The sequence below is a fragment of the Triticum urartu genome, chromosome 6 (assembly GCF_003073215.2).
Source record: "Triticum urartu cultivar G1812 chromosome 6, Tu2.1, whole genome shotgun sequence".
In the NCBI taxonomy this organism is placed as follows: Eukaryota; Viridiplantae; Streptophyta; class Magnoliopsida; order Poales; family Poaceae; genus Triticum; species Triticum urartu.
This window is the reverse complement of record NC_053027.1, coordinates 68882362-68896298: the sequence shown is the minus strand read 5'-3', so window position 1 is coordinate 68896298 and position 13937 is coordinate 68882362.

Here is a 13937-nt window from a genome sequence, read left to right as displayed (position 1 = left end):
GGAAAGTAAAGGAGATGGGAAAAGGTTTGAATGGTGTGGATACCATTTCAATGTATCACGGCTTATTTGGAAGAACGTAAGCTAAATGAATTTGTGGACAAAAAAACAATTTACGGAAAGTAAACACCATTTGTGCCGATAATTCAATTTGGAGCCCAGGCTCATCCACACCCAGTGCACAGTAAAATCAAAAATAAATAGTAATTTTTTTAAAAAACAAATCTGATTTTTTGCGTGCAAGATGCTTGAGTGGACAGGTACATGCAAAAATTCATGGGAAAATGACATTCGAGGAGCTCTCACCACAAAATCGACTGTGAACAGTGCATTTTTTCTTTAACTTTCTCATAAGCCTGAAATTTGTCTTTCTTACAATGAGCTCCTCGAATGTCCAAACTCCACCAAATTCCGCATGGGCATCACACATTCAATCATCTTGCACAAAAAAAGTCAGATTTTTTTGGATTTTTTTTTGCTGTTTTGAACGATTTTACTGTTCACACCCAAGAGTATCTAAACCTAGGTGCAGAAACCCGTGTCCCATTTGTTCTCATCTTATCTTGAATATTTTAACCATGCTCACAAAAATGAAGAACTTATTGAAATGAACTGTTTGTTTAAATTTTTCAAGAACATGCAAGAATTTTGCTTGCATGTCTTTTGTATTATGAAGAGAACAGAGTTGACTGCATTTTAATCGATCCGTTTCTAAGTGTAAGTCCTTTTAGAGATTTCAATACAGACTACATACAAATATATATAGACGTATTTTAAAGTATAGATTCACTTATTTTGCGCTAGGGATGACAATTTTGCCTATGTGTATGGGTACCCCGTGGGTAGGGCACCCGAAAACACTTGGTATGGGCGAGACTTGGCACGATTTTGTAGCCATGGGTAATGGGTATCCATACCCACAAAATATATGGGTAGGGTATGAGTACGAAACTGTGCCCATGGGTAACCCAACGGATACCCTGAAAAAAATAAGTAAAATAACTTGAATGACATGTGGGGTCGACATCCAACTCCTAACGCGCAATCCGAAATACCTTATTTCCTAGATCAGCCATAGCTCATAGACCCATAGCCACCAGTTCATCACTCTTCCTACATCCTATGCGACTCGTCGAAACAATGAAATACTAAATCGTCGCCACTGGACTCTTGTCTAACTCTTAATCCAGTGATCTCTTTTATCCCCCCCCCCCCCACTATGTCGGGCTTCCACCAACCATTGCTAGTACTCCCTTGCCGCCTCCAACAAGACACCCACCTGAGGAGGCCACCTTAGTGCTAGAATTCTTGTCGATCATCACTTGAAATTTAGACTTGTTTATCTATCTTTTTCAAAATGTAGATGCTATATACTATACTCACTAAATACTCATTGAATATAGAATACCCGACGGGTATGGGCATGTGTCTCAATTTGTGCACATGGATATTGAAGTGGGTGGGTGTAGAGAGTTTTTATGGGTATAGGCTTGGGCAGAAGAGGATCGTACCCACCCATACCCTACCCATTATCATCCTTATTTTGCATCGTATATAGTCTTTTATTGAAATCTCTAAAAAGACTTATACTATTTAAGAACAGAGAGAGTACATGCCAGATCACCACTATCGACTACCCAACTTCACACAACGCACACCGGCTGCTACTCCATCTCGTGATTTTTTTTTGCTATCCACACAAGCGACTTTACAAAGAGCACACTCAGCTCTGGGCGAAGTGACGGCATGTACAGGCTGCGAGGAAGTGTTGTCCAAAAACCGCTTATTTTGCTCAAGACGAGACCGAAGCATAACGGTAACAAGGGAGTTCAACTCCTTGGTTTTGGATTCCAAATGAAACATTTTTCTCGAGGGGGGGGGGGGGGGGGGGTTAACTCGGTTACCATGGTAACCATGAAATACCGAAAAAAATCAAGCGAAATTTGAAATTCAAATTTGAATTGATATTTTTTAAGACCAGAATATATAAGTTTGGAACACTAAATGTACTGTGCACTAGCACTAGGGCAGCGGTAACAGGTTTGCTCCACTGCCACACACATGCAGGTCGCGAGTTTGACCCTCGCATGCACATATTCTTTTAGAAATTATACCACATACAATGTGGCTTGCATTCTTCAAAAATCAAAAAGGTAAAAAGTGCGGCCGGCTATCCTAACACATGATGTGCTGTTGCTGAAAGAACATCCTTACCACTAGAACACGAGCAAGCTTGTGTTTGAGCGAGAGATATGCCTTATTTAACGAGACATTGGGAGTTTAAATTCAAAAAAATCCAAAAAATTCAATTTGTTTTGCTCATGATACATAATTATCGTTGGGCAGCGGGAAACGCGGTGCAACCTCCTAAGGAGTGAAGCGGTGCAAGTATAAGACAACAAAACATCGTACCAAACCTTATGAGCAAACAAGCAACCAAGCAACATGTGATTGGCATCCTCCTAGTCTTCGCAACATAGTTTGCAACAGGACGGATGTGGCACAGAGCGGCAAGCCAGTCGTTTCGTGGTTCAGAGGCGATTTTGAGGGTCAACCAAACGAACATCTTGATTCCCAAGGGTTCTATGGAGTTTCACAATTCTCTAGCACCCGGGCGAACACCCTGCCGAAGAAGAAGGCCGCATAGTTTTCCCTCGACGAGTATGAGCCTCTCACTGAAAGCCTATAGGAAGATATATCCAGTGCGCCTGGTGAGTTGTTGGTTTTGCAGCAAGTTCCATAGGTCAAGGTATTTCGTGATTGTCAGGACAGAGGGCAGGCCCCGCAGATGTCATTGACCCATGCCGAGTCCGGGAGCGAATCCATCACTAGGTTATTATGAGCCGCCGACCTGAAGAATTGGAGGGGACGCGCGAGGCGATGCTACGCCAATGTTTGTTGATAATAAGCCATATGTTCCTAGACAACGGGGACATGTTACAATGAGACTTGTAAAAAATATATTGCTTCAACATTGCATTTTAGTACTATGAACAATATAATTGAAAGGCATGGCATGTTGAACAGTACACACAAAGTCTCTTCAAATATTCCACCAGAACTTTGCCGAATTTTTTAGAGCCAAGGTGGACACAAATGGATTTATATACCAACATGATGCAGATTGAAACCCTATTTTGTACTGTAGATAAGATTGATCCCTACTACATAGGTGAGGAAATAAATGGATTTTATATATCAACATAGTTGACTACATACAGACCTCAATTTTTCATCCCCCAAAATGGATTTTTTATTAGACTTAATTTCTTCATATAGCTCAAGCTATTTCAGGAAAATTGTAGAATTCCTACAGTTGGATTCCCGTCATCTACCTCAACTGATCAATGGACGCTCATTTGAAAAATGCATTGTGCATTTCCAAAAGCTGTGAAGTCTATATTTTGTGAGGGCATGGTACATTTACTTTTTACCATGATGCAGATCTTTGACCCCCCCCCCCCCCCCCCCCCCCCCCCACCACCACACACACACATTCCAAACATGCATGGCGAATGTGGGTCTCCGGACATGATTGCTGAATGAACCATATGTATGTGTTTCAAAGATTTCTTAATAAAGATTATACTTCTCATGACCAATTAAACATGACAGTACAACTATTCAAGTGACTTAGGGCGGAGCAAAAGATGATACAGCACTGAGTTTTTGTGACAGACTAGATACCCGACTTGGGTAAAATTTGATCACATCAGAAGAAGAAGAAATTTTGAATACATGAAGTCAACGGAGAAAAAAAACTTTATGGACCAATCTTATGACTGTTATGGCTTGGACACATGAAGCTGGGCTCCTACCTTTCATGCTTTCTTCATTCATATACAAGCAGCCCAACTACTAAATTACAAGGCGGCTTATAGGCTTGAACCACATCAAGCAAGCATGCCATATCCATCATCCAAGAGGTTCCAGAGACAACTCAGGAAACAGAAGTAACGCTCAACATTACAGCTACTAATGAGACAGGCTACAACTACTGCTGAATGGTTCAGGATGTTGAATGTGCCAGACGAAGTTTTCGTCTATCGCTGCTTAATTACACTCCATGACACTCGCTCTGCGCGCACAACGTGGATGAATAGGAGTAGTGTATTACCATTTGAAAGGTGGCTATCTTTTTTTTTTGGAAAGAAACCCATTCAGTAGGCCAAAGGCCTTAGGGCATAACCTGTTGAGCAGATCAAGTACGACCAAGAGGTGAAAGCGACCGTTGCAACAACAGAATGTCTCTAACATATTATCACTAGACAGAGTCACCACGAATTGGTCAATCTCCCAGTACAAACAACAAAATGTCTCTTACATATTAGTGCTACAGAAAGTGACCTTGCTTACAGCATATGCCTTTCTTAGGTAAGGCTCCACTTTAGTTAGGGACAAGAAGGATCAAGGAAGATTATGAGGAAAACTCAAGGTAAGGATGTGAAGCGAAGGCAGTGAAGTCATAGTATAAAAAGGGCAACGGCGCCGCTCAAAGAAGAGATCTAATTAATCCATGTAATTAGTGAGTATACAAAAGAGAACATTTAAAAATATCATAGCGATAAGTAGATCATCACTAAGGCCTAAAATCTACCATGAGCCCAAGACAATTTCCCCTCCTATATATTTCCAAGATATGCACTATATATACAAAGCCAATTTTTTTAAAACCACACGATGAGAGTCCAAACTCATGAGGGCAAAGTTACAAAGTCCGTTCCACGAAATCTACAAGGGAAAGGGCTGTCAAGTGTCAACAAACTGATCAGTCTAGCATTGAGCAAGCCCCATATGCCCAACAAGATTAAGAGTGGATGCAATGAACTAGTTTTTTTCACCTTTTCTATGAGAGTGGCTCCAATAAACACATAGTCTCCTCCAACATACAATTAATATATTCATATAGGCTCTTTCATTACCATCTATAGTTTGGCAAGCACGTCCAGTAGCATAGAGCGATTAACTTTCTACATTACAAATTAAGACAGCAAAGCAGCAAAATAATTCATCAAAACAAACTATATAAGCCTGCCACTTCCCACTGCACAGGAAAGAACCCCCAACAGAATAAGAAATACAATGACAACAATCTTACCCGCTTTGTAGTTTATAGACTTGGTTTTGACAATGATGGTGTGAAGCTAAGTACAAGTGTACAACCGAAAACAGGCAGCAATGCATTCCTTTTTAAGAAGTCTTGACCTCCAGTGAAAAAACATCTGCACCCCGATCATCAAGCAACCCCTCTGCTCTGGTGCATTTTTATTCCACTGAGTTACTTGAATCCCTGAGCAATAAGAATCCCTCTGCTGCACCCACGGTTAAAAAGCAATACCCGAGAGGTAACCCCATAACACTTAACCTCTGCACCCCATAAACAAATGGAAGGTCCACCCATCTGTTGAAAGGTATGATAGATGTAAAACAGGGTAAGATCATACAAAAGTAATGCCGACCACAAGGAACAAAGAGGTTCCAAAGCCGGACAGAAGGAACATAAGTAACGCCTAACATATTATTGCTAGACAGAGTCACCACAATTGGTCAATCTCCCAGTACAAACAACAAAATGTCTCTTACATATTAGTGCTATAGAAAGTGACCTTGTTTAGAGCATGCCATGCTTGCTTTAGATAGGGACCGGAACCATCAAGGAAGATGATGAGGAAAGCTCAAGGCAAGGATGTGAAGCGAAGTTGGTGAGGTTATAGCATAAAAAGGGCAACGGCGACATTCAAAGGCAAGATCTAATTAGTTCATGTAATTGGTGAGTGTACAAAGGAGAAAATTTCAGAAGATCGTAGCGCTAAATAGTTCATCACTACACACACTTGACACATTATACCACTCTCCAATTCTCCTCGAAGGCATCAGATGCATTGCCAGAATAAGACTCCAAAAGCAAAGTGGAGCTCATCGCTGCGTATAGCTTGAGAGTAAGTGGCACATGAGCTGCTCTCATTCATGCTTCAGGAGAGTCTCAGGCACATGTAATTACAGTTTTGAAGCAATTTACACACACAAAACATCTGCATGCCTTACCATATTGGTTCACTGTTGATTTTTGTTTGTCTAGTTTTAACTCTTGTTCTTCAAAGATAATGCATTCCTTCTTAAGCTCGGAAATCTTGACCTCCAGTGAAAAAATCATCTTCAACCCAATCATCAGGCAACCCCTATGCTGCATTTTTGTACCACTGAATTCCTCAATTCCCTGCAAGCAATAAGAATCCCTCAGCTGCACACATGGTCAGCGGTATCTGTGATGCAACCCTGTAACACTTAACAGCTACAGTAGCTGCCATTCACTGGAAGGTTCTTACCCTTTTGTTGAAAGGTATGATAGATGTAAGACGGGGTAAGATCATAACAAAAGTACGACGACCACGACAAAAGTAAAGCCTAACATTACAGACTGGGCTACACACAACTACTAGCAGTTTCAGGATGTTGAATCAGCAGAGGGCTCAGTGGGCAACCAGCCCAAGGAAAAAGAAAGCACACAGCAGGCCAAACGCCCTAGGGCATAACTTGTTGAGCAGATTAAGTACAACAACAAGCGGTGATTCTCCCAGCACAAGAGTGTGTCTGATAAATTATTGCTAGACAAAGCCACCACAATTGGTAATGACCACTCTCCTGGTACAACAGTATGTCTCTTGCACATTAGTGCTACAGAAAGTGTCTGTTTAAATACGCTTAACAGATTACTATTTTCTGATAAATAGTATGGCACAACCAGCCAGCATGTCCACAGCACCATCTTGACCATCCTTCAATTCTCTTCGAAGGCACCAGATGCATGGCCCGAATAAAAGCCTCCAAAAACAAAGTGAGCTCACCCCTGCATATGTATTTAGTTACAACAATGTGATAAAAAATCTTTGATTCCGCGGTTTCAAAATAGGACTCTACGCAAAATTGATAAGTACAGTTAAGATATAAGACTAGAGGGACATAAGCTGTTCATTCCTGCATTGGAAGTGTCAAAGAGCCGTTTTACAACTGTTTAGGAGCAGAACAATATCAAAAGGTAGGTGCAAAATTGAGAAATATGGTACATCTGAAGAGTAAAAGGCAACATGAGCTACTCATTCATGCTCCAGGATCGTCTCAGGGACATGTAAGTACAGTTTTGAAGCAAATGAAAAAAAAATACATAGCATTTGAATGGTAAATCTAAAGCCTCAATGCCCTCAAACAATAAATAACTGATGCACATGTTATGCTTCAAGAACTGTGTAAAATACTAAGACCTAAAATTTTACCATAAGCCCAAGACATTTCCCCTCCTATATCTTTCCAAAGATATGTACTAGACATAGCCGATTTTTAAGCAGCCACACTATGAGATTTCAAACTTATGGAGCCAAAATTACAACTCTCCTCAACAACATACCAAGCCAATAAATCAAGCCCACGACTAATAACTTGGAATCACGGCATTGGCAGAATAAATGCCTAAGACGGAGTAAAATATAGAGAAACTAAGATTTTAGCTCAGTAACAAGTAATATTATGACCACATAGGTATCTAGACTAGTCTCCTTCCATTATTTGTGCAAGAATTTGTTCAAGCGTTGACAACTACAAAGATACTTTACAGGTTTCATGTAGTCAAATATTTGGAGATAGTCATCAAAATATTATTACGAAATAAGGATATAAGCAAAATTCGAGGATGTGCGTAATTAATGGGCTGGGCAACCATCAAGAATTTTAGACCATTAACTATCCACCTAAAGAAATAGACTATCACAAAACTAACTTGATATCAATGCTACATTTTATATGCATATGCTCTGCTGGCTAAAGATGTGCATAAAGCACATACAATGAAGTTGGAATTTCATATACACCTATTATGATGGAGGAGATCCAACACATTTCTTCACACATCTATTTCAGAAAGTTGATGACTTGGGGCAGCTCTCAAGTTAATACAATACCAGAAACTCAAGTCTTCCATTGAAAATGGAGTGAAACTGAGTTCAAGAATCCGATTTTATATTTCATGATACATTTTTTTAATACACAAAGAATTGTGTATCATTTCATTGATATGTAGGAGAGAACTGTTACAAAGAGGAGAGGGGGGGAGGGGGCACCACACCAACAAGCAACATATCCTAAAGAATCACCTAGCCCAAACTGAAGCAACGAAAGGCAAAGAGAAGGAACACAAGGCATGCAGACCGTGTCACGACCAACACAAGGAACTTCCGTCGCGCGGCCACCACTCCATCACAGACCGAATCAATGTTCCCCCACCTTACGCGCCTAGGAGATGGCAAGCGGGATGCAGGACCCGACCGTGCAGGAGGACGGAGGAGAAAGGCCTGGAGAAAGCGCTGGCGATGTCATACATTGCGCCCCGGATGCCCACACCCAGGGAAGCAGCCAAAGACCAAGTATAACGTCCAACATCACATTCAACACCGGGGACTTCTGTGAGCACCCAAGACAACACCTTCATGAAGGGGGCAACGCTGTGACGCCGCCATTGTCCCCTTCATGAATGTGTTGTCTTGGGTGTCTAATTCACCTTTTATATAACATTAGTAGCCAGGATGAATACTGGGAGTAGAAAACTCCATCATGTGTGTGTCCAGCACAAGCAGCACAACCGCTCCCGCCACCCGCCACCGTTCTCACCTTAATGTTATAGGAAAGGTGAATTGACTAGAGGCTCTAATCAAGGATGAGATTAGCTTCAATAGACTGAATTGGACACCAAGATCAGCATTATTAGACCCAGTTTGGTCCAGCACTTGACCAGAGGAGCTCAAATGGAAGGACCAGAATGGATTGGCTTAGAGCATCTCCAGCCGCGCCCCAATAGGCCCCCCAGGGCGACTTTTTTCGCGCCGGCACCGAAAAATAAACCCAGTCGCGCCCCCAAGACGCCAAAATCCGCCGGCTCGGCCCGTTTTTGGGCCCAGCGATCCCAGGCCGAACCCAGCGCACTAGGGGGCGCTTGGGGGCTCCAGCGGAAGGGAAACCCATGTCTAGGCCACCACTGTAGGCGAAAACGCATCTTGCACGTCCAGATTCACCCCCCCTCGCCCCCACCTCCCACCCCCCCTCCGCGCGCACGCCCTCCCGCCGCCTTGCCAATCCCGGCGCCGACCACCCCCACCACCGCTAGATAGGCCACCCCCCGCCGGAAAAGAGAGAGGGTTCCACCGCGGCATCCTCAACCCCGTTCCTGGGTGAGCTTTCCGGCGCTCCATCCGCGCAACACGGGATACCGGCGGCTGCAAGCCTACCACGCCCGCTAGGTGTTCGGCGATTTATCTGCTCGGCGATGGAGTCGGACAACGAGGAGGTGCTCGCGGCGCTGCTGGAGGAGGAAGCCGATGCCGACGCCCAGGACGAAGAGCATCTCATGGTCGTCGCCGCCCTGGCCAGCCTGCTCGCGAGCAATGCAAAGCCGCCGCGAGGTGGCTCGGCGCCGGGCCGGCCGAAGGCAAAGCAGAGGCATCGACTGGAAGGCTATTGCTTGCTCTACTCCGACTACTTCGCCAACGCTCCACTGCACGGCGACAAAGTATTTCGATGCCGTTATCGGATGAGCCGAAATCTCTTCCTCAGGATTGTGAATTCCACCAGGGAGTTCGACAGCTACTTCAAGTGCAAGAAGGATTGCACCGGCACACTTGGATTCACCTCACTCCAGAAGTGCACGACAGCTATGAGGATGCTTGCATACGGAGCTCCCGATTATTCACTGGAAGACTATGGGCGCATGGCCGAGCCCACGACCATTGAGTGTTTCTACAAGTTCTGCAGGACAGTGGTGGCAGTGTTTGGACCGCAATACTTGTGATCACCTAATGTTGAAGACACTGCTCGGATCCTAGCATAGAATGCAGCAAGAGGATTTCCTGGGATGCTTGGAAGGATCGACTGCATGCATTGAAAATGGAAAAATTGTCCATTTGCTTGGTAGGGGATATACAAAGGCGCCAAAGGCGGTTGCAGTGTGGTACTTGAGGCAGTGGCCACACACGGCCTCTGATTTGGCACTCCTTTGGTATGCCAGGAACTCATAATGACATCAACGTATTGCAATGCTCCCTTGTCTTTGCCAAGCTTGTTGAAGGTCATTCTCCTCCGGTGAACTTCGAGGTCAATGGGCGGCACTACAATAAGGGATACTACCTAGCAGATGGCATCTAGCCGAGATGGTCCACATTTGTGAAGACTATCACAACCCTGTGCCAGGAGGCAAGAACTCCCACTTTGCGAAGGTTCAGGAGGCTTGCAGGAAGGATGTTGAGCGGGCATTTGGTGTGCTCCAATCTCGATTTGTTGTTATCTGGTACCCCGCTCAGACCTGGTCAAAAGATCAAATATGGGAGATCATGACTTGCTGTGTCATCTTGCACAACATGATCATTGAGAGCGAGCAGAAAGAGCCAGTGTTTGACACTAAACCATATTACAGGCAAGGTCCTCTTGCCCAAGTTGATCACCACCTACCGGCAACCTAGACTGCCTTCCTCAATATGCGTCAGGAGATCCGAGACCCACTGGTGCATCAACAACTGCAACAGGATCTAGTGGAGCACCAATGAAGGCTCAAGGGCAACGCCTAGCTTGACGTGTGATGAAATATGAGTTTTTATTTGTTGAACTATATAATTTGTATTGAACTATTTGATTTCTATTGATTTTCTGTGATGAACTATGTGATAAAAATAGCTTATGTTCAATTTGTGCCAAAGCACGCCGAATACGGACTGAAATTGGCCAATTTGCGCCTGGGGGCGGCGGCTGGGAACCCAATCGCCCTCACGCCGATTTTTAAGCCGGCGCACCCCCAGGGCGGCGCTATTTCAAGCCCCTGGGGGGCCGAACGGCTGGAGATGCTCTAACCTCAGGGGATCTGGATGGGAAAACCCAGGCAAGACAGGTTTTAAATCAACTTAAGTGGACTTTACACAGCTGATGGTGATGGGCACTGATTGTCGGATAAAAGTGGGACTAGACACCGAAAAGTGGGTGCCCTTTATAATTTTATATGGAAAACATTATTTCTGCACCTCAAAAAATTCTGAAAAAAGTATATACACACACACTGTGTGTGCGTAGTATGTAGTGTACACACAAAATTTCATCAAAATATATCTTTATATGTGGTTTAAACAAAAAGGACAAATACATAGATCAACACAGGCCTTTTTCTTGTTGTATTTGGGCCGGAGTTTGTCTTTTTTTTGTAGCCTACAAATTATCGTATTACTTAATAAAACTTTGCAGATCCATAGAGAACATGTATATGTATTCATATAATATTTAGAAGACATTTTCTTTAAAAAAATCCAGGCTCACTGGAGCCCAGTATCCAAAACACCACGCATGACTAAACAGTTGCATGTCTCTTACCAGATTATGTCCAGTTTTATTCTTGTTTTCAAAGATAATATTTTAGCTGAAACTTGTAGAATGGTGGGATATTCCAGAATAGTACAAGGATAAATGACTTTCCTAGTACGTGAGTTATTTTCTTTACATGTACAGATACATGGAAATGTTGATCAGGACAGAAACAAACCATGACTACCTTCCATAGTTTGACAAGTACTTCCAGAAGCATAGAGTGATTAACTTTCTATATTACAAGTTAGGACAGCAAAGCACCATAATTCATAAATACTAAGCCTATCACTTCCCATTTCACATGAGAAAATCTCCAACAAAATAAAAAGTGTGACAGCAGGCTTACCGCTTTGTAGTTCATAGACTCGGTGTTGACAATGATGGCGGGAAGCCAAAGTACGACTGAAAACAAAAGACAGTGGCGTTTGTTGCTCTACAGACCTTCTTAAGTTTAGAAGTCTTGACCTCCAGTGAGAAAACATCTGCACTCCAATCATCCGGCAACCCCTCTGACTGAGTTTTTCCAATCCCTCCAAGGAATAAGAACCCCTCAGCTGCACCCACAGTATAATAACAATATCCGCGAGGCAACTCCATAACATTTAACAGCTGCCATTCACTGGAAGATTCTCCCTTTTGTTGAAAGGTATGATAGATGTAAAATGGGGTAAGATCGTAAGGACTACCGATGAGATCAAACGAGTGAGATTTAAAAGGATCACCGACGAGATTAAACACCTCAAGGGCTCCTTTTGTATCCTCGACAACAGTAGGCATGCATCTGATGTGTTCAGACTGACCTATAAACTTGCCAGGATGAATACTGAGAGTGGAAAACTCCATCCTGTGTGTGTCCAGCACAAGCAGTTTGTACTCCGAATGCAAGGACCAGTAGAAGCAGCCGCGAAAGTAGTTAAAACAGGAGAACAATTTCCTGAAGGGGTCAACTACGCCCAAAGAACTCCAGCTGGTAGACGCAGCTATACACCATTGTCCGGTGACAGAAGAGAAGATGAATGTGACCAACTTGCTTCTGTAGTATGCCAGACAGATCACCTTGAGCGATGTCTCATCTTCATTCTCGCGAATGGGAATGAGGAAATGCCGCAATTCATAGAGGCGCTCTTGCTCGATGGTCATATCCTCAGGAATGGGTGGGAGCAGCAGGTACCTCCGCGACAGGGGGTCGCACACCGCCAGGTCTGTGAAGAAAGTGTCAGCTCCAGACCGGCGGTGCTCGAGGAGGACGCGACCGTCGCGGACGTAGCAGGGAGACCAGATTGTGTGATTGTCACCGAGTGGCTTTGGGACGAAGGAGTAGGTGAAATCAGCCCCTTGGACAAGAGCCCGGGAGAGCGGGGCGGAAGGGTGGGGCGCCTCGGTGGGCGCGAAGACACCTTCGTCGTCGATGATGCCGAGGAGGGGAGGCGGGTGGAGTTTGCGGAAGCGGCGGAGGAAAGAGCGCTCGGTGATGATGCGGCGGAAGGCGGCGCAGGCGAGGGAGGCGCGGGCGAGCGCCGCCGGTGTGGGCAGGCGGAGGAATATGTCCTCCAGGTTCACATCCGGAAGGGCCAGGAGCGAGGACTGTGTCGGGCACTCGGCGTCTGGCGGCGTCGGCGAGGCCATGGCTGGCAGCCGTTCGGCCGCCGGCGAGGTGGAGAGGGTGGGGATCGGTGGTTAGGGTTTGGTCGGCAGGGGAGTGAGTTTTTTTTTTCTTCGAGTCGAAGGGGGTTGTGAGCTTGGGGTGCTGCGCTGTGAGCCTGTGATGTGACTGAGCGAGCGGCGACAATGGTTCGGTTCGAACTCAGCCCATTTGCATAATTTTTTCTATTATAAACACTAGACTAGGGCCCTGTTCGGCTCCTCTCCGCTCTGCCACTGTAGCTCCAGAGCGGAGGGAGGGCCAGCACAATTGCTGGGAGCAGCTCAGACCGAGCTCCTCCCACGGAGCGGAGTTAGCAGATTGCAGTGATTCCAAACAGCCACTAAAAGTGCATGCATAGTTGTAGGCAATAGATTATAGAACTCCTAAAAAAAGTTGCGGAACCAAAAATAATGGGTATTCAAAGGTAGCATCACCGCCGTCACCGCTGCGTCAACGGTGATCAAGGTGAGTCTGGATCGAGGCAGAACGGTTGGTTACCTTCAGAGGGCTTTGGTGAACATGAGAGAGGAGATGGAAAGCTCACACGAGTGAGTGGTTATGATTGGGGATGCTTAGGGTGGGTGTCCGCTATAATCCAAGGCGTTTAGATGGGATGCTTTATTTGAGTTAAAGGCGGAAGGGATAGCGAGCACTGGCGTAGCCATATTGAGCAAGTCATGGATGTACCGGAGGAAGAAGATGGAGGAGCAAGAAGAAAGTGTGTGGACCGTTCGATCTTGATCTAGCGAACCACACGAGGTACTTTTTGAAACACCACAATCTAAATAAATCCTTGTGGTTTCAAAAAATTTGAAGTGAAGACATTTTGTACAAACAAAATGTACTTGTTTATTATCAAAATCAATGGGAAAATGGTAGGAAAGAAACACCATGAGTACCCTTGCCT